Raw genomic sequence first — 26,571 nt, 5'->3', positions numbered from 1 at the left:
TGACTGAAGACTGGATCCTGGAGGTCCTTACCACACATCAGTTACTAGGTCCCTGTGAGCCTTTGAGGGGCCCTGTCATGTCTAAAGTTCATAGCCCAGAGCAAAGTACGAACCAGGACCAGAGTGGCCTCAGCCAGAGCAGCCCCTGCATCCAGTAGGGCCTGCAGTCCATGAATGTGACCCATCCCACTCACTTGGGGAACTTGGCAAAAGCAAATTGGAGTCTGAAATCTGAATATACTGCAGGTAACACTCCAGTAATCTTATTTTTCTCCACTTGGTAATCAGCTGTTCCCTGCCCAGCCTCCTTTCAGGCAGTGTTCATGGAGTTGTCTGCTGATGGTCTTCTGGGTATGACAGGACTCTGGGGGAGAAGTGGGACTTCTGAGGATGGACCCTGAACATAGGCCAGAGAGATTCCACTTGCCTCTTCAGACTCCAGTTACTGAGTGCCAGGTCATCACTCCCTAACCGTGTGTGTGGGGAGGTGTTGGTAGTTTCTAGGCTGTTCCTCACTTTCCATAGGGAGGCTGCTCACATGGGGCTGAGCTTAGCGGTCCTGGAATGCAGCCATGGCTTTCAGCCTCATTTCTAATCTGCTGAGAGCTCTCTGGGGCTCAGGGATGTGCCTTGATGAATTTTCAGGGCTGCCTGTGGATTGAGTCCGGCCCAACCAGGCCACTGTCCATCTTGATTCACTCCAGGATGTGGGGCTTTGTTCTGCTCTGCCAGTCCTTGCCCATTTGTACCTGAGCAATGCTTTAGAATACTGGGAGTGGGTGTGCTGTAGACTAAAAAGAAGATGGGGGAGTCCAGATTCACATGTTCAAATAACTCAGTGAGACCATTCATGATCATATTGGATAAAACAAGCACACATCTTGAAAGTGTTCTCAAAGCTTGTTTATAACCTCTTTGGCCAAATGAGTATCTTTTTTTTTTTTTTTTTCCTAATATGGATAGAAAACTCACCCATGATAGGTCACTGGAATCACCCATGCTAGACCAATCTGTGGTTGTTTATAGGGACTGATCCTGTGGGCTTCGTGACCTTCTTGGGCATTGCCTGTTCTAGAAGGTTCTCCAGTAGGTGCCACCAGATTGGGGAAGTAGGGTATCACTCTGCCCATATGGTCTGACAGAACCCAGCTGGCATCAACTCCGTCCCAGTCAGGGCTCTGCCCTGGGATATCTCCCACACCCTGGCTGGCTTCTAGAGGAAGGTGGGGTGAGAGGGTAGCACAGACTCTAGGTCATCAAGGAACCCAGCATCATGGTGAGCCTGGGGTACTGTGGGCAGGTTCCATGCTATTACACAGTACAGAACTATCTCTGGGGTCCAGGGTCAGGTGGGGAAAAGTGCTTCAGTGACTGTCTGGATCATAAACCCCACCTCAGTATGCCCCAGATGAACCTTGGGGATGTAGTGCCTGGATCCTCTAGTGGTGCCTGGGGCTGCTGCTTCTCTGTACAGCTTCTGCAGGAGAGTTTCGAACAGATGCCCATGTTTGGATACCTGGAGTCTATGGGCATCTGCTTCAACCCCTAATGCCCCCAAGCAGCCTGAAACCTGGTTCCCCAGAAAGCAGCCATTGAGTCTAGGCCTGGTCTCTCCACTCAGAGGAAGAAATGCTGAGCATGCTTTTTCGTCTGTAGCTAATCAACAGGTCACCTTATCTATATGGTCTCCTATGGTATAACTTATCTTTCAAGGAGCAGAAATGATGGGGAGAGGAATGGGACGAGTATGATAGACCCCAAGTTAGCTAAGCTTTAGTTCCCAGCTGTAACTTGACCTTTGTCTTTTCTGGGATCCCTTCAACTCCAGAGTCTAAGTAGAAAGAGGCAGGTTTATTTTATTCAAGTTCAAATTTTGTTTTCCCTATGCTGGGTTTGGGGATGGGGAGGAGTGGTGAGTACATAACTGTGATACTCTTTTTCTCTCTCAAGCTGAATCAAAGTCTGGTTTCCAATGGTAAATTCTTGATCAAGTTCAGGCAGTAAAGGTTGCTAACGATTGTAAAGGAGACTCCATGCAAGAAGAATGATAATGACAAGGTGACAGGTACCAAGTTCCCTAGGAAACTGAGGTCCTTCCATGTCTCTTGCCTTTCCTATTTTTAGGATTCCATCTCAATCGCTGCTACAATCCAGAACCAGAAGATCTAGTTACATTTCACTTTTCGTCACTTTACTAGTTTTGAGGAAGAAAGCATTCATGGAAATCTTAAATGGAACTGGGATCCAGGTTCTAATTTTAAGTCCAGGATCTAGATGATGGACAGAGGTGAACGATACTGCTGGGGCTTGAGGGCTGCTGGGAGAAAGGCAGGAAACAGACGTGGTGAGAACCATGCAGTGCTCCAGAATTGGGCATTTCCTGAGGGACCTGAGGACTCTGCACTCAGAACACTTTGGAGCTCACCATGTTCTCCAAATGGAAGGTTGTTGGCCTTGTCCTGGAGCTGGTAAGTTGTGAGCTGTTGGTGGCATCTGCATGGGAGGACCAGAGGATAGAAAGGCATGTGAAAAGCTCATGAAGACACCACACGTTCTTGCCGAATTTCTGCCTAAAACCTAAGGGTGTGTCCACGCTGAACAAGTCCAGGGAGAAAGTCCTTCATGCCCAACGCTTTATTTTTTTTTCTTTTTTTTTTTTTTTAATTTTTATTTATTTATGATAGTCACAGAGAGAGAGAGAGAGAAAGGCAGAGACACAGGCAGAGGGAGAAGCAGGCTCCATGCACTGGGAGCCTGACGTGGGATTCGATCCCGGGTCTCCAGGATCGCGCCCTGGGCCAAAGGCAGGCGCTAAACCACTGCGCCACCCAGGGATCCCCATGCCCAACGCTTTAATGGCTGCTTAACCTATTTTAATGAACTAAAATCTTATAAAACAAAATACTTATGCACATTTACAAAACTCTAGCAACCTTCTAAGAATTGCAGAGAAAGTGGGAACATCTCCTCATGTAGACTATTTTTGGAATTGGAACTCAAAATGAGCTTTTTGGGCTCTTCAATTACATCAGTTTCCTTTGTCTTGATTGGATTGCTTTATTAGTCTTCCACAGGTGATCACACATGATCTCTTCTTTGAAGTGCCTGATTCTTAGCCCTCTAGGCATCTGGATGGCATACTGGCATGAGCCTTAGGCAAATCCCCCCCCTGACTGTTCATATAGGGGCTGTATTCCCTCTAGGTATCCAATTCAGCCTCTGGGTGCTTCCTATCATCTGGTTCACTCCACTCTAATCCTTCTTGTCACTGTCCACCATGTTATCCATGGCGTCTGGTATGATGCTGCACAACCTTGCACAGGCCAAATCTCCCTTTTGGCTTCCTCAGAGAATTAGTGCCTTCTGTTGGTCCCAACCTACTTAGAACTTTTGGGTATAATCTGAAGCAGTTCTATACAGAAGGCAGGGAGAGATCGAAAAAAGGCAGACCACTCGAGAGTAGGTGACAGGTTTAATAAGATAAGCCTCATATATCGGTTTCCTTGTTTAAGTGGCCACAAGACAAATCTCCACACCTACCTAACAAATCTTGAAAATTTATAGATAAGTCTTAACTTGGCTTGAGCACTCATGCCATTTAAGCATTCCCAACACCTTTATACTCTCAAAAGTATGTCCTTAGAACAGCCCCCATGGTGGGGACACTAGAGTATACATTCCAAGGACTGAGGCGGGGAGAGGTTAGGAGGCTTTGACTGAGTGCTGGTGCAGGGTCCTGCTTATCGCCTCTAACCCCTTCCCAGTGAGGAGGCCCAGTGAACTTTTTTTGGGTGGATTTGTTCAACTGCCTTACAAACCATGGATCCTTGTCTGTGAGCAACTTGTCCATGAAATCCCTGTCCATTTTGCTTCTTGAAGGAGCTATACCGCCTATTTCCTCTTTTCTCTCTTGGTCCAGCCCTGGTCTAGGTCTAGCTCCCTTTCCTCACCAATGTCCCATCCATTCCCAAGGCCTATTGGTTATGGAGAGCCCATCATCTTTAAGGATTTTGAAAAATCTGTCAGCCTCTGGAGGTTTCTTCTCTTCCAAATCCCCTTTACCTTTCATCTTGATTTCCACCCCCGCCTCCCACCTTGGTGCTAGGATCCTGTCTCAGATAGTAAGGGATCTCTGTGAGCTTGCTGATGAGTGTCACCCATGTTCAGTGTGGACTGGGCCTCTGAGGTGGGTCAGTCTGCTTTGCTGTGGAGGAGGTGGAGGGGATGTCTGTGTGAGCACTGCCCTCTAGGTCCATCATGTGGCCCAGTGCGACCAGCTCATTCCAGTCTTGAGTGTGGCTCCTAAAGAGTATATAGCAAACCCTGGAAATCCTTAAACTTCCACCTTCTACTCAGGATCTCCTCTCTCTCTCTCTCTATCTCTCTCTCTCTCTCTGCGTGTATATGTTTCCTCCTGTGGATTTTCCATCAGTTCTTCCAGCTTTTTCACTGGAAATTATAGCTCAGGCCATCTGAAGCAAAGCAAAATACAGTGTTCTTTAAAAATTAAAATCCATCTCATTTATAGTACTTCACCACAGAACAAAACCAATATTAAAGAGCACTGAGTAATCCAAGTCCCAACAAGAAAATACCTGATGCTGACTTGTATCTAAAATCGGCAGGCATGAAACCCACTACGAGCAGACAAGGGAAATGACCGAGGGTGAAGTCAGTAGAGAAGGACTTGAGAGCATCTCTGCTAAACAGTGCTGTGGTCAAGCATGTAGGATGAGCATGAGCACAGGAGGTAATACAAGAACAAAGCCAGGACTTAAATGGAATGCTGGATATGCCCACAGATCAGAGCCGACAGTCTCCTTAACATCAGGAACATTGCAGGACCAGCCCAGGAAGCCCTTCCAGGAGCAGCACGTAGCAGCCTCCTGCACTGGAGCCTGAGGGCTGAGCGTCTATGCCCAGCTCTGAGAAGAGCAGCTGGATCAAGGAGGCTACCAGCCTGCACTGCCAATGAGGGTAGTAATAGCGCCATCCATCAGGCCTATCTTGAAGATTGAAAATTTCCATATTTGTAAGACCTATAACTGCATAGCATGTATTTCTTAAACGTAACAATGCTTGTGTAATGAAAGGAGATAATCCAGTTATCTTCTAAGAATCCAAAAAAGCTGCCTCCCTGGCTTCCAGTTTGAGTTTTCCCTATGAGGCATCTCTAGGCAGCAGTAGGGCTGCATTTAGGGCCATTACAGCTGGCACTTATTTTCTGGAATTTGGGTATTCAAGAATTCCCAAGTGTAGAAATGTTTGTGTCCTCAATGTCTGGCTGTCTCTGTTGCAGGGGGGGAAGCCCAACAGCTAGTAAAGGATTTGGATGTGATTGAGCTTGATACATCCCACATATAGGCAAAGTGGTTGGCCCACCCACAGTAGGACAACTCCCTTCAGAACCTGTGTCCTGCCTTGGGAGTGAGCTCTGGGCATCAAGACCTCTGTTCCAGCGAGAAGGTCTGAGATGAGTCTCAGCACTTCATTGTGCCCTGATTGGAGCCCATCTTTGTCTCACCAACCTGATTGAGTCAGGCCAATCCATGAATCCTGTGGTTATTCTGAGGATTTGGGACTTGGTTTACGTTTCCTAAGTCACTTAAAGGAGCCACAAACTAGCATTTGTTTGAGTAAATAAGAGAGGATGTGCATGACCACAATGAAGGCAGCGATTGCAGAGCATCACTGGGCCCCACGTGCCAACTGGAAAAATTCCTGAGGCAAAAGCATGATCAATGTATTCAGGAAGGCTTTGCCTCAAACATTGTTCCCTTCTATATTAGCTGTTAATCCCTCAGCAATGCCAGTTATTGAGCTGACTGTCCCTCCTGGCTCAGGTCTCAGGCTCCCTGGGCATAGAGGCTTCTCAGATAAGGACATCCTCTTAGGGTACTGTCCCTTAGTCCTTGACTTCAGCTAAACTCTTAGTAAATTCCAGGGTTAGCCCCTTGGTCAAGTCTACTTCTCTCACTGATTTCCAAGATCATTGAGATCATGGATTGTGTACGTAAGTGAAACCAGGTATAGAAAAGCTTCCAAGCCCTGATGCTACAATAGACTCCTCTATTTTAAAAGCTCATTCCAGGGATGCCTGGGTGGCTCAGCAGTTGAGTGTCTGCCTTCGGCTCAGGGCATGATCCTGGGTCCGGGGATCAAGTCCTACATTGGGCTCCCTGTGAGGAGCCTGCTTCTCCCTCTGTTTCTGCTTCTCTGTGTCTCTCATGAATAAATATTTACTTACTTAATTAAAAGCTCATTCCAGTGAGTCTGAATTACTTTAGATCTGAGGCCAAGAGGTTTGTATTTGTAAAAAGTGTCTGGGTGATCCAGCACACAGTCTAGGTAGAAATCTCCTTTAGAGGAATATCGTACATACACCATGTCATAAGCTGTACCTGATGCAGGGGCCTCCTTGGTCCTTGCCGCCTCACTGTGCTGCAGGGGCCAGGGAATTTAGTAATGGAGTCTCGTCCAGGTTGAAGACTAGAACTGCCTGGAGAGGCTTTCACAATGGTGATGGGTATCCCTTTTAAGTGATTCTGATGTAATGATCCAGGTGGGATCTGAAGGCCCAAGGTGATTCTAATCCACAATCAGGTTGGAAAAGCTCAGCTTTAAAAGGGTTTAGATGGTCAGGTTTTTCTGGTTTTCTCTTTGTTTTTGTTTTCCCTTGAGCAATTGAAGAGAGCTTTATGGGAATCTTAACTCGGGGCTGAGGACTAGGGCCTGACCTAGAAACTCGAGATTGAGAATGAAATGCCCTACCAGGACTCAGACAGGTGCCTGCGCTCAAGTCCCAACAGATGTGCCTGCACCCATGCCAGTCACTGACCAACCTGTGGGTGAACTGCCCCCTTCATCAGTTCCTAGCAGAGTCATTCTGCCTGGCCTTAGATACACTAAGCAGAGGGTCCTGTCCCCAAGAATGTTCTTTTGAAATGCTGCCATTCATGGCTACTCTCTAGCAACTCTTTCACAGCTTAAATTCTTCATGGAAAAGTATTTTTCAAAAGGTTGTAATTCTAATTATTCTGGCTTTTTTTTATTGGTAATAGAAGTACAATGGATCATGTATCAATTTTTCAAGAGAAAGACTGAGATTTATGAGGGAGAAAAAGACATTCATTCTGATATGCTTCAAACAAGATAGCAGGGAGGGAAGAATGGTAGACCTCTAGGCACCAGAAATCTGAGTTCCCTCTATGTCCCTTGGCCTCTATCATTTTTGCTTGATATAATTCTGGGTCCCATCCAAGTCACTGTCACCAGGATGAAGGGGATGAGGGCCATCTTATTTAATGTCACATTTTTTTCCATGACATTAGGTCATTGGGAAGGGAAGGAATCCTGGGTATATGGAACTGTGATTAACACCCTCCCCCCCCCTGCCGCCCCCACTGTCTCAAGTGTAGAGAGGAACCACACTTAAATGGTCTCTAAATTCAAGACCTGATTCAGAGTCAGCAGAAGTCCACATCTTCTGCTGGGGCCTGAGGTTTGCCAGCAGAAGTACAAGAAATAAGTGCAGAGATGACCAGGCAGGCCTCAAAGTTCATGAAACCCTTCTTAGGACTTCAATGTCTTCAATATAGTTCACTTGTGGGGAGACCAGAATGTGGCCCTTGGGAAGGCAGATGGGCTAGACTTGGAGCTGGATCTGGGAAGTGGGAGGTACCTGTATGCACAGGAAATTGCTAAGAGAAACAAACCTCTTTAGGCCTGGTATAAGTGGCCCAAACCCTCTCCCTGGATCACTCTCTAGACTTGCCTTCCATGGGTATCATGGCCACTCTGAATAGGCTGCGGTAGCAAAGCCCTTCAGCACCATTGCTTTGGACCTCAGTTGTAGAGGGGCAAGTTCAGCATGTTAAGTCCTGTCCAGCTTTCTGAAGATGGGACCAACAGAGGCTGGTCTCCTAATTCTCTACCCTATTTAGGACACAGTGTGGTGGTTGGGCCAACCTATGTGGGTCACTTAAGGTTGAATATAGAAGAGACCTACCTGAGGCCTGGAGTCTCCTGCAGGGCTTCTCCATAGGCATGGGCTAGGGTTTACTAGCCCTAGTAAAGGCCAACAAGTTACCTTTACAGTCCAAGGTAAAGTTTGTAAACTCATCAGCATCTGGGGACATTATTGTCTTTTCTTTATGGCCCTGGGCTTGGGCACAAAGCCATTGTCCTTGTCAGGATAGGATTCTTCTTCCTTGACTCAAGATGAAACTCCTTCCAAAGATTCCCCATTCTTCTAGGAAACTTTGGATTTCCTGATCTTGCCAAGGACTGGCCTGGAAATGACAGAAATGTGGATGCATCTTGCCATGACTCCCTCTGTATATGAGTGGTTTTCAGAGACTCTCCTACACTGATAAGGCCCACACCTGCCTTTATGTCTGCTGGTGGGAGGTGAGAAATCCTTAAATGGGAAGGTCAGGAACCAGAATCACTGGGAGAAGTATTGTCCAATGACTCTACTCACAGGCATGTGGGGAAGTATCTCTGTGCTCAATAATCAGAAAACCTTCAAAAACAGTTTGAAGGACTTGAAGTTATTATTGGTCTGGAAGGGCTTTTCTGTTTTAGGGAATATTAATTATCCTCATGAGGGGCCTTGTTCACCTTTGGGTAACCAGGACTTTCTGGGCAAAGTCAGCTCCAAATACACAAGGTCACAGACCTGTCATCCACGGAGCTGCCCTATGGGCTGGGAGGGGAACTTGGGGCTGGTGAAAACTCTGAGGCTGGGGCTGGAAACAGAAAAAGTAGCTGTTAGTTTGTTGTAACCAGAAGGATAACCTTGTTTCTTCCCTTCTGTGTTAGGTGACTCTTGACAGAAATATAAAAACTTAAACATATTTATTACACAATCTATAATGCCTTGCCTATGGATCTGTTAAAATATAGTATTGAAAATAATAACCTTATTAATGCTAAGAACTGAGAAATGTCATTTAAAAATAAAAATGAATCAAGAATTTACCTCAAAATTCTTGCAGAGCTTCCCCTTCTGCCTATGATGGAGTAGCAAGATCCGGACTCCCTCCAACATCAAACAGGTAAAAGCCAGATGAATGACCTCATCTGGATGTCTGACACTGGACAAAAGGATGAAGGACAGTATCTAGAGGCAGGAAGCTGGTTGGGGTCCCCACACCTGCCCCGGCTCAGAGCTTGCAGAGCTTCTAGAGCTTCCAGGAATGCAGTAAGGAAGGGATCCAGGCAGAGAGGGGAGATCCCCTCTGAAGTAAGGAAACAGGGATGATAATACAAGGAGGAGAAGGCAGCTGGGCATCCTAAAGCAGACTTCCAGAGAAGAGGAAAGGGTGAGAATTTCGGGGAGAAGGGGTAAAATTGAAGATGAGCTGGCAGATGGGTTACTGAATCATCTTCAGGTATAAGGGGTTAGTGCAAATTAAAGAAATTTTCTGGTAAAGGGAAATAGACACTACCCTTTTTCTTTCAGAGCATTTTTGCATCTTATTCTTTCTCTGTCCTTTAATATATAATCTTTTTAAAAGCTAAATAACCTTCTTGCCAGTTTCTCATAGTCTTTAATGCCTGGGAGCCATCTTTATGAAATTGCATTTCACACAGTGTCTAATTTTGAATATTCCATTGAGAAATTTTACAAATTAGTCACAAAATCTTTTGGATTGTTAATCCAGGAAGGTGAAATGCCTATGTCACTATCACCCTGGGAGGGCAGAACTCCGGTAGATACTTGGTTCTAAGATACAGACCTACCTCTTAAAATATTAGATCATTTTTTTGAAGAGAGGAAGATAATGGAGTAGGAGGATCCTAGGCTTGTCTCATCCCATGAACACAACCAGATAACTATCCAATCATCCTACATACCCCAGAAATTGGCCTGAAAACTGACAGAATTCTACAACCAAATGGGGAGAAGAAACAATGTTGAAGGAGGTAGAGACTTAGACAAAATGCCAAGATGGAGGAATTTATCCCAAATGAGAGTGTAAGATAAGGCCATGGCCAGAGACCTAAGCAAACCAGACAGAAGTATTATGCCTCAGGGAGAATTTATTTTTTAAAAGATCTTATTTATTCACGAGAGACAGAGGCAGAGACACAGGCAGAGGAAGAAACAGGCTCCACACAGGAAGCCTGATGTGGGACTCAATCCTGGGTCTCCAGGATCATGCCTTGGGCTGAAGGTGGTGCTAAACCGGTGGCGCTAAACCACTGAGCCACCTGGGCTGCCCCTGATGGAGAATTTAAAGCAACAATCATAAGGATACTTGCTGGACTTGAGAAAAGATGTCAGTGAGACCCTTGTAGAGGTAAATTCTTTAACTCCTCGATTGTATTTTCCACTCTGATAAGAGATTGGAAACAGGCTTGATGCAATGACAGGATGGAAGAGGCAGAGGAAAAAATTAGTGATATAAAACAAAATAATGGAAAATAAAGCTGAACAAGAGAAGAACTATTGAACATAAGAATAGACCTAGGGAACTCAGGGACACCATCAAATATAGTAACATTCATGTTATAGGAGTCCCAGAAGAGTGAGAAAATTTAGGGAAGTTTTCAGCTATTTCTTAAACTAATCTGGGGAAGGAAACCGATATCCAGATCCAGGAACCACAAAGAACTTTCAACAAAATCAGCAAAAGCAGAATAACACCAAGACCTGTTATAATTAAATTTGAAAAATATAGTGATAAAAAAATCTTAAAGATTTTATTTGTTCATGAGAGAGAGACAGAAAACATTGGCAGGAGAAGCAGACTCCTTATGGGAGCCCAATGTGGGACTCGATCCCAGGAACCTGGGATCATGAACTGAGCCAAAGGCAGACACTCAACCACTGAGCCACCCAGTGGTGTAACAAGATCTCTTGTAACAAGATCCCCCTAAAGAGAAAAATCTTAAAAGCACACAAAAGTCCTCAACTTAAAAGGGTAAACCCACAAGGCTAGCTGCAGATCTCGCCACAGAAGCTTGGTAAGCCAGAAGGGTGTGGCATGATGGATCCAATATACTGAATGGGGAAAAATCTGAAGCTATCTAGCAAGGCTATGCTTTAGGATAGAAGGGGAGATAGAGTGTCTTGAACAAATTCATGACTACTAAACCAGTCCAGCAAGAAATAAAGGGGACCTCTCTCCTTTGCAAAGTGACAGACAACACCTTTTCTCTTTCTGGAGAGAAAATCTCCAGAAGCAACCACAAAACACACATTTATTACTAGCTTATTACTTATCTATCAATTACTTTGAACATAAATGTACTAAATGTTCCAATGAAAAGATACAGGGTGTCAGAATGGATTTTTAAAAAAGAAGCAAAAGACTCCCTTACATGCTGCTCATGAGAGTTTTCATCGCCTGGCTGTATGAGAGCATGAGATTCCTTCTGTCTTTGCAACCTTGTTGTGGATTGTCTGATGGGTATCACAATCTGGTTTAAAACCTATTTAATAAAAAACTTTCAAATGTGTCTTTTTTTTTAAATTTATTTATGATAGTCACAGAGAGAGAGAGAGAGAGAGAGAGAGAGAGAGAGAGAGAGAGAGAGAGAGAGAGAGAGAGAGAGACATAGGTAGAGGGAGAAGCAGGCTCCATGCACCGGGAGCCCGATGTGGGATTTGATCCCGGGTCTCCAGGATCGCGCCCCGGGCCAAAGGCAGGCGCTAAACCGCTGCACCACAAAAAAAAAAAAAAAGACATTTAATAAAAAACTTTCTACATTCGGGGAGAGATTGGGGGTGGCAGGAGATCTTGTTTTTAACTATTTCTTCCCACAGGAAGTGGATATCCTTGTGCTAGAGGGAACCCAAGACCTTAGTAGCAGAAATCTTCCCCCTCCTTGTACAACAGCCAGGGTCCTGTGCCCAGGAAAGGAAGACCCCACCCCACCCCACCGCCCTGCTCCTGCAGTGGAGGCTCTGCTGGAGCAGGGACCATTGAACTGCAGCCTGGAGGGGCCCCATTCCCCTTCTCCCTTCATAGCTGTTTACTTCTTCCTGTAGCTCCATGGCATGGCTCTGGGATTATTAGTGTGATCTCCTTGATTCTTATAACAAGATCCCCCTGTTTCTGCTGCCTAGAACAACAAAAACCCCACAACTCTCCATTAATGTTTATGAAGGGTATAGAGAAACCAAATGAAGGAAAATGTGTGTGTGTGTGTGTGTGTGTGTGTGTGTGTGTGTGTGTGTGAAGTCTCATGCATATCTTATAATGCATATCAAAATATGAAGTTCATTTTGACCAGCTAACTTCCTGAAAGTATCTTAAGATTCTTTATGGAACTCAAATGCTGACAGAATGTCCTATGCTATGAATGTTTGCTAAGTTTGTGTGAAAATAGGTCAGTTTGACTTAATGGATGTTGGTTTCCTCTTTGTGTGTTTACTTGTGACCTTCTCCAGATCCTTCATCAAGGATTAAGACCTATGAGTATGGTCCTGTCTTGCCTGTGCCGTTGAATGGGGAATGTATCAATTTATTGGTTACACCTCCTGGAGGCTCTAAGCTGCTATCACCCTAGGAACTTGCAGAGCTTAAATAGTGCCCCAATCTGGACAGATAAAGGCAATGTGTTCCTTCCCGTAACAGCTGCTGATTTGGCCTGCCTTTGGCAGCTGTAACTGGGGATGGGTTGGATTCCCCAGGAAGCCACCTAGGGAGTTCTCCAAGGTCTGACCATCACCGTATTAGGCATCATAGATATGGAACTTAAGACAAATGTTGGGCAAAATATCAGTCTCTGTTGGTGTCTTCCACAACAAATTCTAGAACCAGAGCCCTGCTGGTAACATTTGTAAAACTACCTGCAGGAAAAGGAGGGAGTCACCAATTTACTCTGGACTTTCATGGAACTGTTGTTTTTGTTTTAGGCTTTAATACTTTTCAGAGCAGTTTTAGGTTTACAGCAAAATTGAGTGGAAAGTATAGTGTTCCCATATGTCCTCTGCCCTCACACACGCAGAGCCTCCCCCACTCCAACATCCCATACCAAAGTGGAACATTTGTCATAATAAATAAACCAACATTGACCATAACCCAAAGTCCAGAGTTTACATTAGGTGGTCACTCTTGGTGTTAGATATTTGCTGGGTTTTGATAAATATATAATGACCTGTATCCATCATTATAGTATCATATAGTTCCACGGCCTTAAAAATCCTCTATGATGTCTCTCAGTCCCGCACCCAAGATGACCAAGAAAAGAAGGAATAATGGTCGTGCCAAAAAGGCCGCGGCCACGAGCAGCCTATTCACTGCACCAGCTGCGCCCATTGTGTGCCCAAGGCTATTAAGTTCATTATTCGGAACATAGTGGAGGCCACCGCTGTCAGGGACATTTCTGAAGCGAATGTCTTCAATGCCTATGTGCCTCTCAGGCTGTATGTGACACTACATTATTGCATGGATTGTGCCATTCACAGCAAGGTAGTCAGGAATCTCTCTTGTGAAGCATGGAAGGACCAAACACCCCCACCCCGATTTAGACCCACGGGTGCTGGCCCACGACCTCCACTGAAGCCCATGTAAGGAGTTAAGTCCTTAAGGACTGAGAAAGTGTTCTCCAAGGGAAAAAAAAATGGTGATTATACCAAAAAAAATCCACAAAAAAACCCCAAAAAACCTCTATGCACCGCCGATTCATCTCCCCCTACTCCCAAACACTGATCTATTTACTGTCTCCATAGTTTTGCCTTTTTGAGAATGTTCTGTCATTAGAAAAATCGTTTGAGGCCTTTTCAGATTAACTTCTTTCACTTAGTAATATGCATGTAAGCTTCCTGTCTCTATTCATGGCTTGATAGCTCCTTTCTTAGCACTGAAGAATATTTCATTGTCTGGATATACCATTTATCCATTCACTTGCTGAGGGACAACTTTTATGTTTCCAAGTTTTGGCAATTATAGAGCTGCTATAAAGGCCCATGTGCAAGTGTTGATGTGCACATAAGTTTTAAATTCCTTTGGGTAAATACCAAGGTGCCCAATTGCTGGATCATACGGTAGTTATGTTTAGTCTTATAAGAAACCGTCAAACTGTCTTCCAAGGTGGCCGTACCATTTTGCATTCCCACCGACAGTGAATAAAAGTTCCTGTTACAAAATTCTGGCAAAGATATGGAGTGTCAGTGGTCTGGATTTTGGCCATGCCAATAGATATGTAGTGGTATCTCCTTGCTATTTTAACTTGCAATTCCCTAAAGAAACGTGGAGTATCTTTTCTTATGCTCATTTGTCATCTATCTTATTTGATAAGATAGATGTCTGTTCAGATCTTCTGGCAATTTTTGAATTGGGTTATTTTCTTTCTGGGGCTTTATTGAGCTTTATATCCTTCATATATTCTGGATAACTGTCCTTTATCAGGTATATCTTTTGAAAATATTTTGACTTTGTGGCTGTCTTATGCTTGTAAAATACATTGTCAAGATTAAGTTTTTAATGCACCCCAGTGTATCAGTTATTCCCTTAATGGATTGTGCTTTGGTGTTAGATCCTAAAGTTAAGACCAAACCCAAGGTCATCTAGATTTTCTCTTATATTCTAGGAGTGTTACGGTTTTGCATTTTACAATTGGTCTATAGTCCATCTGAGTTAATGTTCATGAAGGATTTGAAGTCTGTATTTAGATTTTTTTTGCATATTAATGTGCAGTTCTAGCATAATTCTTGGACAGATCATCTTTTTTCTTGTTCCATTTTAAAATATTAACTATATCAATGTAGGCCTATTTCTGGGCTATTCTGTTACATTGATCTATTTGTCTATTCTTTGCTAATACGACCATGTCATGATAACTTTATACTAAATCTTGGAATCTCCGGTAGTGTCAGTCCTTCAACTTTTCCTTTTTTTTAAAACTTATTTTTATTGAAGTTCGATTTGCCAACCTATAACACCCAGTGCTCATCCGTCAAATGCCCTCCTCAGGGCCCATCACCCAGTTACCCCGACCCCCCCCCCCACCTCCCCTTCTGCAACCCCTTGTTCGTTTCCCAGAGTTAGGAGTCTCTTAATGGTTTTTCTCCCTCCCATTTTCCCCCATTCAGTTCCCCTTCTTTCCCTCATAATCCTTTTCACCATTTTTTATATTCCCCATATGAGTGAAACTAGATGATTGTCCTCTGATTTCTTACACTCCACAGAATACCCTCTGGTTTCATCCACATCAAAGCAGATGGTGGATATTTGTCCTTTCTGATGGTTGAGTAATATTCCATTTTGTGTGTGTGTGTGTGTGTGTGTGTGTGTGTGTGTGTGTGTGTAGAGAGAGAGCTACCACATCTTTATCCATTCATCTGTCGTAGGACATCATGGCTCCTTCCACAGTTTGGCTATTGTGCACATTGCTGCTCTGAACACTGGGGTGCAGGTTTCCCAGCATTTCACTACATCTGTATCTTTGAGGTAAATACCCAGTAGTGCAATTGCTGGGTCATAGGGTAGCTCTATTTTTAACTTTCTGAGGAACCTCCACACACAGTTTTCCCATCAGTTTGCTGTACCAGTTTGCATTCTCACCAACAGTACAAGAGGGCTCCCCTTTCTTCACATCCTCTCCAACATTTGTTGTTTCCTGTCTTGTTAATTTTCACCATGCTCACTGGTATGAGTTTGTATCTCCTTGTAGTTTTGATTTGTAATTCCCTGATGGCAAGTGATGCGGAGCATTTTCTTCTGTGCTTGTTGGCCGTGTCTATGTCGAATTTGGTGAAATTTCTGTTCAGGTCTTCTGCCCACTGGGTATTGAGTTTAAGAAGTTCTTTATAGATCTTGGATACTAGCCCTTTATCTGATAGGTCATTTGCAAATATCTTCTACCATTCTGTAGGTTGTCTTTGAGTTCTGTTGACTGTTTCTTTTGCTGTGCAGAAGCTTTTTATCTTGATGAAGTCCCAGTAGTTCACTTTTGCTTTTGTTTCCCTTGCCTTCATAGATGTATCTTGCAAGAAGTTGCTGTAGCCAAGTTCAAACAGGGTGTTTCCTGTGATCTCCTCTAGGATTTTGATGGATTCTTGTCTCACATTTTGATCTTTCATCCATTTTGAGTATATCTTTGTGTCTGGTGTAAAAGAATGGTCCAGTTTCATTCTTCGGCACATGGCTGTCCAATTTTCCCAACACAACTTATTGAATAGACTGTCCTTTTTCCAGTGAATATCTTTTTCTTTGTCAAATATTAGTTGACTATAGTGTTGGGTGCCCATTTCTGGGTTCTCTATTCTGTTCCATTGATCTATGTCTGTTTTTGTGCCAGTACCGCACGGTCTTAATGATCACAGCTTTGTAATACAGCTGGAAATCTGGCATTGTGATGCCCCCAACTTTTTCTCTTAATATTGTGTTGGCTATTCTAGGTCTGTTGTCTCTCTGTGTAAACCCTTTAGAATAAGTCTGTTGACACAATTGTTTGCTAGAAATTTTATTGGAATTGTACTTAATCTATAGGCAAGGTTGGGAAGAACTGACATCTTGACATCTTGACACTGAGTCTTCCTTCAAGGGTTATCTTCATTTAATTCATGGATTTCTTTTGTCAGTTTTATAGTTTTCCTCATGTAGATATTAATAAATATTTTGTTTTATACCTAAGTATTTCATTTTGGGAGGTGCTAATGCAAATGGTGTTCCTAATTTCAGAATCTACTTGTTCATTGCTGGTACATAAAAAGTAATTGATTTTTATATATTAACCTTATATCCTGTAACCTTGCCATAATTTAGTTTGGGGGGTGAATTTTCTTCATACAGTCATTTGTGAACAAAGACAGTTTTATTTTCCAATCTGTATGCTTCTCATTTTCTCCTGTTGAATTATCTAGGACTTCAAGGATGATGTGGAGTGATGAGGAGATCTATCCTGTCTTGTTCCTGACCTTAACAGTGATAAACTAGAAGTTTTCTTAAGTATGATGTGAGATGTAGGTTTTCTTTACCCAGTTGAAGTTCCCCTCTATTCCTAGTTTGTTAAGTTTACCATGAATGAATTTCAGGACCTTTTTTTTTTTTTTTTTTTTTTTTTAAAGGGCCAATCTTAGGGACAATAGCTTAGATGATTCATTTGAGTGTATAGTTATCAATCCTTCAGGACCTATATAGGGTACTTCCTTATTTCCTTCATCCTTGAGATGTATTGGATATATCCATTTCAATTAATGTATAATTCATCAGTTTTTTTTAATCAATAGGTATTTTTAGTGATATAAATCGACTAAATAAACATATCATCATGGAATCACAGAGATTCTGTGAGATGACCACATAGGGTATTACAGGAGAAGGCAAACAGCAGAATATAATAAGCGTATAGAGTTCAGAGGATGGCATCTGAAAATAGCACCCATGGTCTTTACTTTAGATTCCATCTCTATCAAGTGCTCGATATGTGAATCCTAGCAAGTTACCTAACCTGAGTCTGTTTTCCCATTTGAAAAGATGAAAATACGTATTTTCTATGGGGATGTGAGAATTAACATTTGTAATGTGTTCCTAGTAATATGTAATAACACTATCATTAAACCTGATGCTGGAGAAAAGTACCACATCATGCTACTCGAAACACAGGTACACTAAAGTCTATCTGGTCCTCAAGATGTCTTCTATGTATTCTTATCAGTTCTCTAATTATCCTTATTGGCTTTTCTAAACATTCATCACTCTCCTCACATTCCTGTATCCTTTTCTCCTCTCACTCCCCCATGTCAACAAACCCAATTTCAATGAACAAGTATGAGCCACTGGACAACTACTTCTTCCTTTCTTAGCCAACATCTGTGTTTCTGTATGTGCATCCTTCCTTTCTAAGGAATGGAAGAGCCATTCCATCAACTCAGGTGCAAAGCAGCCCTTCTAGTAGGTCTTGGATGCCATTTCAAAAGTTTCTAGCTTCAGGAAACTGGCTCCATTGATTAATAATTTTCTCTGTCCTTCAATAACTTCTTCCCGCTATTTCCCTTCATCATTATCAACAGCATCCTCTTAGGCACTCAAATTTCTTGAAAGAATGGTTACCCTTACCTGTCACTCTCTCCATTCTTTTTCTCAGCTAATTAACAACATGAGTATTATCCCCTGAGGCCCCCTGGAGATAATATTCCTTTTTTTTTTTTTTTTTTTTTAAGATTTTGAGAAAGAGCACGTAAGCTCACACAAGCAGCTGGGAGGGGCAATGTGGGGCTTGATTCTAGGTCCCTGAGATCCTGACCCAAGCTGAAGGCAGATGCTTAACTGAGCCACAAAGGTGCCCTTAACTTCTATTAAATTTTTAAAATTTAAGTGGACTTACTATCCAATCATTCAACCTGGACTTTATTAATAAATTACATCCACATATGTGCTTTTCCATTACTTGTACCTTCATACTTCTGTAAAAGTAACCACTATCAGTTTTGCATTGACTTTTCTTTTTTCCCTACCTTTTGTTGTCTTAAAGTATACAAATGCATTCTTAGACAAAATATTTCTCCCCTGTATTAAAAGGATATACTCATGTTATATGAATAGGGATTTCCTCATTTAAAATTTTTTTTGAGGGATGCCTGAGTGGCTCAGAGGTTGAGTGTCTGCCTTCAGCTCAGGGTGTGATCCTGGGGTCCTGGGATTGAGTCCCATATCAGGCTCCTTGCAGGGAGCCTGCTTCTCCCTCTGCCTGTGTCTCTGCCTCTCTCTGTGTCTCTCTCATGAATAAATAAATAAAATCTTTAAAATTTTTTTGAGATCTATTGACCTATAACATTTTCAGGTGTACAGCATAATTTAATGTTATAGCAACCATTTCATAATATATACAAATAAGTCTGGTTAGTAGTTATCACCATACATAATTACAAATAGGTTTTTTGGGTATGTTTTGACCCCCTTCATCCATTTCACCCACCTGTAAACATCTGGCAATCACTAATCTGTCCTCTGTATCAGAATTGTTTTTTTCTTTTAAAATCCCACATATAAGTGAGATTATGCAGTGTTTATCACTTTGGAAGTCTAAAACTGGATCACACTCGTATACCATACACAAGTTAACTCAGAATGGATTGAAGAATTGAATGTAATACCTGAAACCATAAACTCCTAGAGGAAAATAGGCAGTAAATTCCTTGACATTAGTCTTGGGGACTTGTTTTGTTTTTGTTTTTTGATCTGATACCAAAGCAAAGGCAATAAAAATAAGCAAGTGGAACTACATCAAACTAAAAGACTTATGCCTAGTAAAGGAAGCCATCAGCAAAATGAAAAGGCAATCTATGGAATAGGAGAATATATTTGAAAATTATTTATTCATACCCTCCATGGGAGCTTTCTGGGTGAAATCCAAAATGGATCCCCATATGCAGAGGGTGGAGAGACTGAAGGAAGAGGCAGGACACTCCACTCCAATTTTATAGGTGGCAGCTTTCATAAGCAAAGGGACTTCCAAATGAGGCTTGTCTTGGGTGACCATAAGACAAGTAGATTTCCACAGTGGCCATTAAATCTCCAAAGTTTGGTGTACCTGGGTGGCTTAGTTGGTTGAGGCTCCAACTCTTGGTTTTTGGCTCAGGTCATGATCTCAGGGACCTGGGATGGAGCCTCACATTGGGCTCTGTGCTGGGCATAAAGTCTGCCTGAAGATTCTCTATTTCCATCTCCCTCTGCCCCTACCCCAACTCATGTACCCTTTCTCTAAAATAAATCTTAAAAAAAAAAAAAAAAAGTTTATAGAAAGAGTGCCTGGGTAGCACAGTAGGTTAAGCATCTCTTGGCTTTGGCTTGGGTCAGGATTTCTAAGTCATGGGATCATCTCCACATTGGGTTCCATGCTCAGTCTGGAGTCTGTTTGGGACTCTCTCTCCCTCTGCCCACCCCCCTACCCCAAAGTTTATATAGAAGACTTCACTGAATTCAGTTACTGAGACCATTCAAATAGTCTCAACACCATTATCACACTCCCAAGGCTATGCCATTGCGGTGGATTCTAGGAGCAGGGAGGGTAAGCAGGATACACATTCCAAGGACAGAAAATACAATGAGCCCCCAGTTGCCCAGTTCCAGCTTATAGACCAAAAAGTGGTCACATCATTTTGATTACCTCCTCTAATACTCCAACACTTGTGATTGGTTCTTATAATCTCACAAACATGTCTCTTTGGCAGTGTACCCTGCCCTGAGTGGTCAGCAATGTGCCCTGTTCCCAATATAGGAATGCCCAGCCCAGGTGTTCAAATGTCTGTCTGTAACTGGGGTAACTTAGGAAACCCATTCCAAATCTGGTATAGCTACCATGGCTCTGATGGTAGTATTTCTAGGACCATTCTGGTCAGCATTCTGATGGGATGCCTCTATAGTTCGACAGAAAGGATACCAATGCCCAGTGTTGTTGATAGTTATGCCATAAGCCAAGTTTCTGGATCAGAATTAGTAATAGCAGATGAATTAAGAATGAAAGAGCTGGGACTAGTAACTTTAACGTACTGCTTTAGGGCCTTCCAATTCCCTACCTAGAGTGGTGATACCCATCATAGCAATCTTGGGTGAGCTAGAAAAGGACAGTTGCCCTCATAACAAGCATTTGGGCTGATTTGTCAGGAGTGAGTGGGCCCACTGTAGAAAGAGATTTCTATCAGGTGCCTATCCTGTAACAGGATACAATAGGAGTAACAGAAATCTACAGTTGCAAAGACTAGTACAATTGACTATGGAACAATGAAATGCACAAGCCTGGGCCACCTGGCTTAACTTGGTTAAGTGTCGGCCTTTGGCTCACGTCATGATCCCAGAATCCTGGACTGAGCCTCATGTTGGGTTCCTTGCTCAGTGGGGAGTCTGATTCTCCACTGCCCCTCCCCCTGCTCATGCTCATTCTCACTTGCTCTCTGAAATAAAGAATCTTAAAGTACACAAGCCCACTGATATGCAGATACTTTTTTCAATAAATTGGAAAACTTTTTGGAGATTTATTACAACTTGAAAAAACTCACAGATGAACCACATAGCCTAGAAAAACTGAAAAAACTTAGGTATACCATGAATAAGATAAAATAGACTGTTAACATCTATCACTACTATAAAATAGATTTTAACTTCTTATACATTTTTATATAACAGCACATGGTGCTATGTGCAATTGAAAGCATTAACAAAGATGCAGTGTTAAACTGCATAAAATTTACAGCAGTGCAATATGTACTAAAGTTATTTTGTAATACTTCCTATTGCTATTGCACTTGAGTGAGCTCATGTGTTGTATCTGCTTAAAACCTTGTGGTACAGGGTGAGCAATTTAACTCTCAAATTATGTACCACAATAAAAAGTGATCTCTTGTGGTCTTGGCAAATTTTTCATTGTGTTTAGTGCAATCCACAAACCTTAACACCATGGGACCCACATGAAGCACTACTAGTAATGCTGAAAGTGATCCCAGAAGTGGAGAAAAGTCATGACATCACAAGAAAAAGTTGAAATGCTTGATCAGTACCACAGATTGAGGTCTGCAACTGTGGTTGCCCACTATTTCAAAGTAAATCAATCCAGTATAAGGACCACTGTAATAAAAGGAAATTCATGACGATGCCATTGCAACTATACCAGCAGGCACAAAACCCTTGTATTTTTAAAATAAAATATCTATAGTCTCCTATTGAGGCTGCATTTTTTTTTTTATGTGGATGAGAACTGCTATAAGAAAGGCATACCTATAGACTCTGATTACAGAAAAAGCGAAGTTATAACAACTTAAAGCAAAAGGAAGGTGAAGGATCTAAGCTGTAGAATTCAATGCTAACCAAGTGGCCACAGACAAGTTTCCAGATGCCATGAAGAAAATCATTGAGTAGGGGTACATGGCTGGTGCAGTTGGTGGAGCATGTGGTTCTTGATTTCAGGGTTGTAAGTCCAAACCCCATGTTGGGTATAGAGATTACTTAAGAAAAAAATAAGAGGGGATCCCTGGGTGGCGCAGCGGTTTGGCGCCTGTCTTTGGCCCAGGGCGCGATCCTGGAGACCCGGGATCGAATCCCACGTCAGGCTCCCGGTGCATGGAGCCTGCTTCTCCCTCTGCCTGTGTTTCTGCCAATCTCTCTCTCTCTCTCTCTCTCTCTCTCTCTCTCTCTCTCTCTCTCTCTCTCTGTGACTATCATAAATAAAAATTAAAAAAAAAATCATTAAGATCTTATTCTGAGTAGAAAGGTTATCTTGCCTGAACAGGTTCTTGAAAGAAAAGTTTTATTCATGAGACACAGAGGTAGAGACCTCAGCAGAAGGAGAAGCAGGCTCCTCTGGGGCAGCCTGATGTGGGACTTGATCCCAGGACTCCAGGATCATTCCTGAGCTAAAGGCAGATGCTCAACCACTGAGCCACCCAAGTGTCCCTGAACAGGTTCTTAATGCAGATTAAGGTGCCCTATACTGGAAAATAAAATGCCCCAGTAGATGTTAGTAAGGAAGAGAAGCAAGCACCAGGACTTAAGGCAGGAAAGGAAAGGCTAACTCTATTATTTGGTGCAAATGCAATTGGATTTATGATCAGGACTAACTTGTATCTATAAAGCTGCTGACCCCCAAGCCTTGAAAGGAAAAGAAAAACACCAGCCTTTTGGTTATACACCAAAAAGGCTTAGATAATGAGAATCCTTTTCCTGGGTTGATTCTATTGCGGTTTTATCCTTGGAATCAAGAAGCACCTTGACAGTAAGGGATGGCCTTTTAAAGTTCCTTTAATTATTAGACAGTGCCCCTGGCCACCCAGAACCCCATAAGTTCAACATCATAGATGTTGGAGTTGTCTCCTTGCCCCCAAATCCACATCCCCAGTTGGGCCTCTAGATCGGGGTTGAAGGGTAGGGGTTCATAGGGACCTTTAAGGCTCTTTACCAGTAGCCTATGGAAAGGATTGTCAATGCTAGGGAATAAAATCCCAATAGAGAGAACATCATGAAAGTCTGGAAGGAGTACACCATTGAAGATGCCCTCATTGTTACAGAAAAGGCTGTGAACTTTCCATCAAGCTAGAAACAATAAATTCCTGCTGGAGAAAACTGTCCAGATGTTGTGCATGACTTCACAAGAGTTACCACAGAGCTGATGTAGGAAATGGTTAAAGAGATGGTTAATATAGCAAATATGAGGAGTGAAGGGTTTCAAGATACGGATGAAATTCAAGAGCTAATAGGCACATTTACTGTGCCTGTCTGTCTGCCCTCTTTCTAACTCTTCTCCCCCTACAATCCAAGGTGGCAAGACAAAGCCCTCCTCTTGCTCTTCCTCTTTAGTTTCCTCAATGTGGAAACAATGGTGACCTTCATGATGATTGATCCACTTCCATGAAAGGACTAGTAAATAATCCTCATTCTACATAGTTAACAAAGTTAGCTCTTGTATAGGTGTGTAAATATCTTCATGTGAAAATCCAACAATTGTTTAGCAAGAATTGTCTTTTTCCTTCATGAATCTGGCTAATACTTATAAACTCTTTAAAAGATTTTTATTTGAGCAGGGGTGGCAGGTGGGCGCTGGGGGGAAAGCATGAATGAAGGAGTGCACAAACAGAGGGGTAGGGGGAGAAGCAGACTCCATGTTGAGCAGGGAGCCAGATGTGGGGCTCAATCCCAAACCCTTGAGATCATGATCCAAGCCAAAGACAGATGCTTAACTGACTGAGCCACCGAGGTCCCCCAAGATTTATCAGTTTTATCTTTTTCAGCTCTTACTTTCATTGATCTTCCTGAGGTGGGTTTTTGTTTTTTGTGTTTTTTAAAATTCTATTCCCTTCTTTCTACTAACCTTGGGCTTTGTTCTTTTCTACTTCCTTTAGATTTAAGGTGACACTGTATATTGGAGATTTTGTTTCTTGTACTGCTATAAACTTCTCTCATAGAACTGCTTTTTTTGTGTCCCAAGATTTTTTCTTTCTTTCTTTCTTTCTTTCTTTCTTTCTTTCTTTCTTTCTTTCTTTCTTTCTTTCTTTCTTTCTTTCTTTCTTTCTTTCTTTCTTTCTTTCTTTCTTTCATTTATTTTTTATTGGTGTTCAATTTACTAACATACAGAATAACCCCCAGTGCCCGTCACCCATTCACTCCCACCCCCCGCCCTCCTCCCCTTCCACCACCCCTAGTTCGTTTCCCAGAGTTAGCAGTCTTTACGTTCTGTCTCCCTTTCTGATATTTCCCACACATTTCTTCCCCCTTCCCTTATATTCCCTTTCACTATTATTTATATTCCCCAAATGAATGAGAACATATAAATAATGTTGCCCAAGATTTTGGAACAGTGTTTCCATTTACATTTGTCTCAAGGTTTTTTGGTTTTCTTTACTTTCTCTTTGGTTTCTTCATTGACCCCCTTTGTTTAGTAGCATGCTGTTTAACCTCCTATTTGTATCTTTTCAGGTTTTTATTCCTTCCAATTTCTAGTTTCTTAGGATTGTGGTGGGAAAAGATGCTTATAGGATTTCTATCCTCCTAAATTTAAGACTTGTTTCGTGGCCTAATGTGTTCTACAACAAAAGACTCATGGCAGTCACACTTTGTTTTGAAGGGGGGAAAAACAACACTTTATGGATGTTATAAAAATCTAATAGAAACAAAGAAGAAAAGGGAAATCTGTGTATAGGTGAGGGCAACAGTAAACAGTAAAGAATAAGACAGAATTAAATCAAATCAGGTACTTAAAACATCTAACCTCATCAGCTGGGGAAACCCCGTGGAGACCGCCAAGCTGGAATCCCAATGAGAGGTCTGGGTGGAGCATCCTTCCCTCAGGTGAGACTTCCAACTGACTATCCCTATAAGGACTGTATTTATAGGGAAATGATGGGATCTGAAGGTAAATATTTGCTTGCTTATGTGTAGTACAGAGCTAGCTGCATTCCTGTGTTATCATGTCTTTACATATTCAAGGACCCTGGGCTGGATATGCTGGTCTCCTCTCCTGGATTCCATTCTGGGGGTTGGAGCAGGAGGGAATGTGAGGCAAGATTGACCTCTCTTGGCGTCCAGACCAGAAGGGCCAGTTCTGACCTGGAGGCCAGATAATGTCAACTAACTAGGCTCCCAAGGTCACTTATACAGCACAAGTCTCACAAACCACATGCTTTAGTTCACATGTGTATGTGCAAGTTGGGTGGCTGGTTATAACAGGACAACTCACAGAAACCTCATTCCATACCATATGACCTCTCCTGGAGAATGTCCCACACGCACTTGAAAAGAATGTGTATTCTGGTTTTAGATGGAATGTTCTTTATAGATCAGTTAGGACCATCTAGTCTAATGTGCCATTCAAAGCCATGGTTTCTTGACTTTCCCCCTCAACCTGGATGATCTATCCACTGATATGTGGGGTGTTAAAGTCCCTTATTGTTTTTGTTTTTTCTTCTCCCCCAGTTTGCAGGATGGGTGTAAGGAAAACCCACTGTCTCTGTGCCTGGGAGAACTGTGCCTATTTTCAGTCTTTTAGAGAAAATTTCAACTCCCGATTTACTGGTATGTTTACAGACATCACTTAAACATCAGCGGTGAGACCAAATGATGAAACGTTGCTTTATATGTTAGGGCTTTCCAGTTCACTGTTACCTCTACTTGTGGTGGATGATAGTTTTCCTCTCTTGTCTCTCCTAGCAAAGAGTCAAATTAACATCTGCAGAATAGATGAGAGGACTGAAAAATGTCGTGGGGCACCTGACTATCTCGTACTGTGACTGCAATAAAGCTGCCAAGGGTTATGTTTAATTTGGGGGCCTTTGAAAAGTTAGTTTACCCCATGAGGCCCCTGGAGGAACAACCCCAGTGGCGGGGCCAGCTCTGGAGCCCTGGAGTCAGCCCCCGCAGTAACTCCGGAGCTCTCGGTCTGCAGGGCCTGGAGGCTCTGGGGCGGGGCCGCTGATCTGCTCAGCTGGGGCAGGAGTGTCCTTGCTGTCCTGGGCCCTCCTGGCCTCTGCCTGTCCTGGGGGAGGCCGGATCCTGGGCTGTGTCCCGGCGCCCTGTGCTCCGGAGCCTGCGCTGTTGGATTCGCGCTCCCGCCCCGCAGCCCCCTCCGCGGAGCCGCCCCCGAGCCCCCCCCCCCCGAGCTGCTCCCGCCCGGCAGCCCCCTCCGCGGAGCCGCCCCCGAGCCGCCCCCGAGCCCCCCCGAGCTGCTCCCGCCCCGCAGCCCCCTCCGCGGAGCCGCCCCCGAGCCCCCCGAGCTGCTCCCGCCCCGCAGCCCCCTCCGCGGAGCCGCCCCCGAGCCCCTCCGAGCTGCTCCGGGTCCCGCCGTGTGCGCTGCAGCCCTTAGGGAGCTCGGCGCACTCTACTGGGTCCTGCTCCAACCCCCTGCGAGCCCCTTTCCGCCCGGGAAGGTCGGTGCAGCTCCTGCTCCTCCGGGACGGGGCTCTCCTGTCCTGGGGACACTCGCCCCGGCCTCAGCCCGGCTCCTTGCGGGGCCCCTCCCCCTTGGAGGCCTTTTGTTTCTTTATTTTTCCCCGTCTTCCTACCTGATAGAAGCGGGAATTCTTCTCACTGTAGCTGTTCCAGCTGGTCTCTCTTTAAATCTCAGGCCGAATTCGTAGATTTTCAGGAAAATTTGAAGGTTTTCTAGGTAATTTGGTGGGGACAGGTGACT

General features: G+C 43.4%; 1 long non-coding RNA gene and 1 pseudogene across 3 annotated transcripts; one reads left to right on the top strand and one right to left on the bottom strand.

The window, feature by feature from the left end:
• Positions 1 to 1,836: 1,836 nt before the first annotated feature.
• LOC119873850 lies at positions 1,837 to 25,805 on the bottom strand. Of its 3 annotated transcripts, none has more exons than XR_005366498.1 (2): positions 24,655 to 25,805; positions 1,837 to 2,493 (listed from the first exon to the last, which is right to left on the bottom strand). It is a non-coding gene; the product is annotated as an uncharacterized LOC119873850 (long non-coding RNA). The 3 variants fall into 3 exon arrangements; XR_005366497.1 differs by lacking the exon at positions 24,655 to 25,805 and adding an exon at positions 8,984 to 9,152; XR_005366496.1 differs by lacking the exon at positions 24,655 to 25,805 and adding an exon at positions 8,009 to 8,975.
• Positions 13,192 to 13,529, top strand: LOC100687855 (annotated as a pseudogene).
• Positions 25,806 to 26,571: the final 766 nt, after the last annotated feature.

This window comes from Canis lupus, chromosome 11 (assembly GCF_011100685.1).
Source record: "Canis lupus familiaris isolate Mischka breed German Shepherd chromosome 11, alternate assembly UU_Cfam_GSD_1.0, whole genome shotgun sequence".
Classification (NCBI taxonomy): domain Eukaryota; kingdom Metazoa; phylum Chordata; class Mammalia; order Carnivora; family Canidae; genus Canis; species Canis lupus.
The sequence above is the reverse complement of the archived record's forward strand: the minus strand, read 5'-3'. Positions and strand labels throughout refer to the sequence as shown.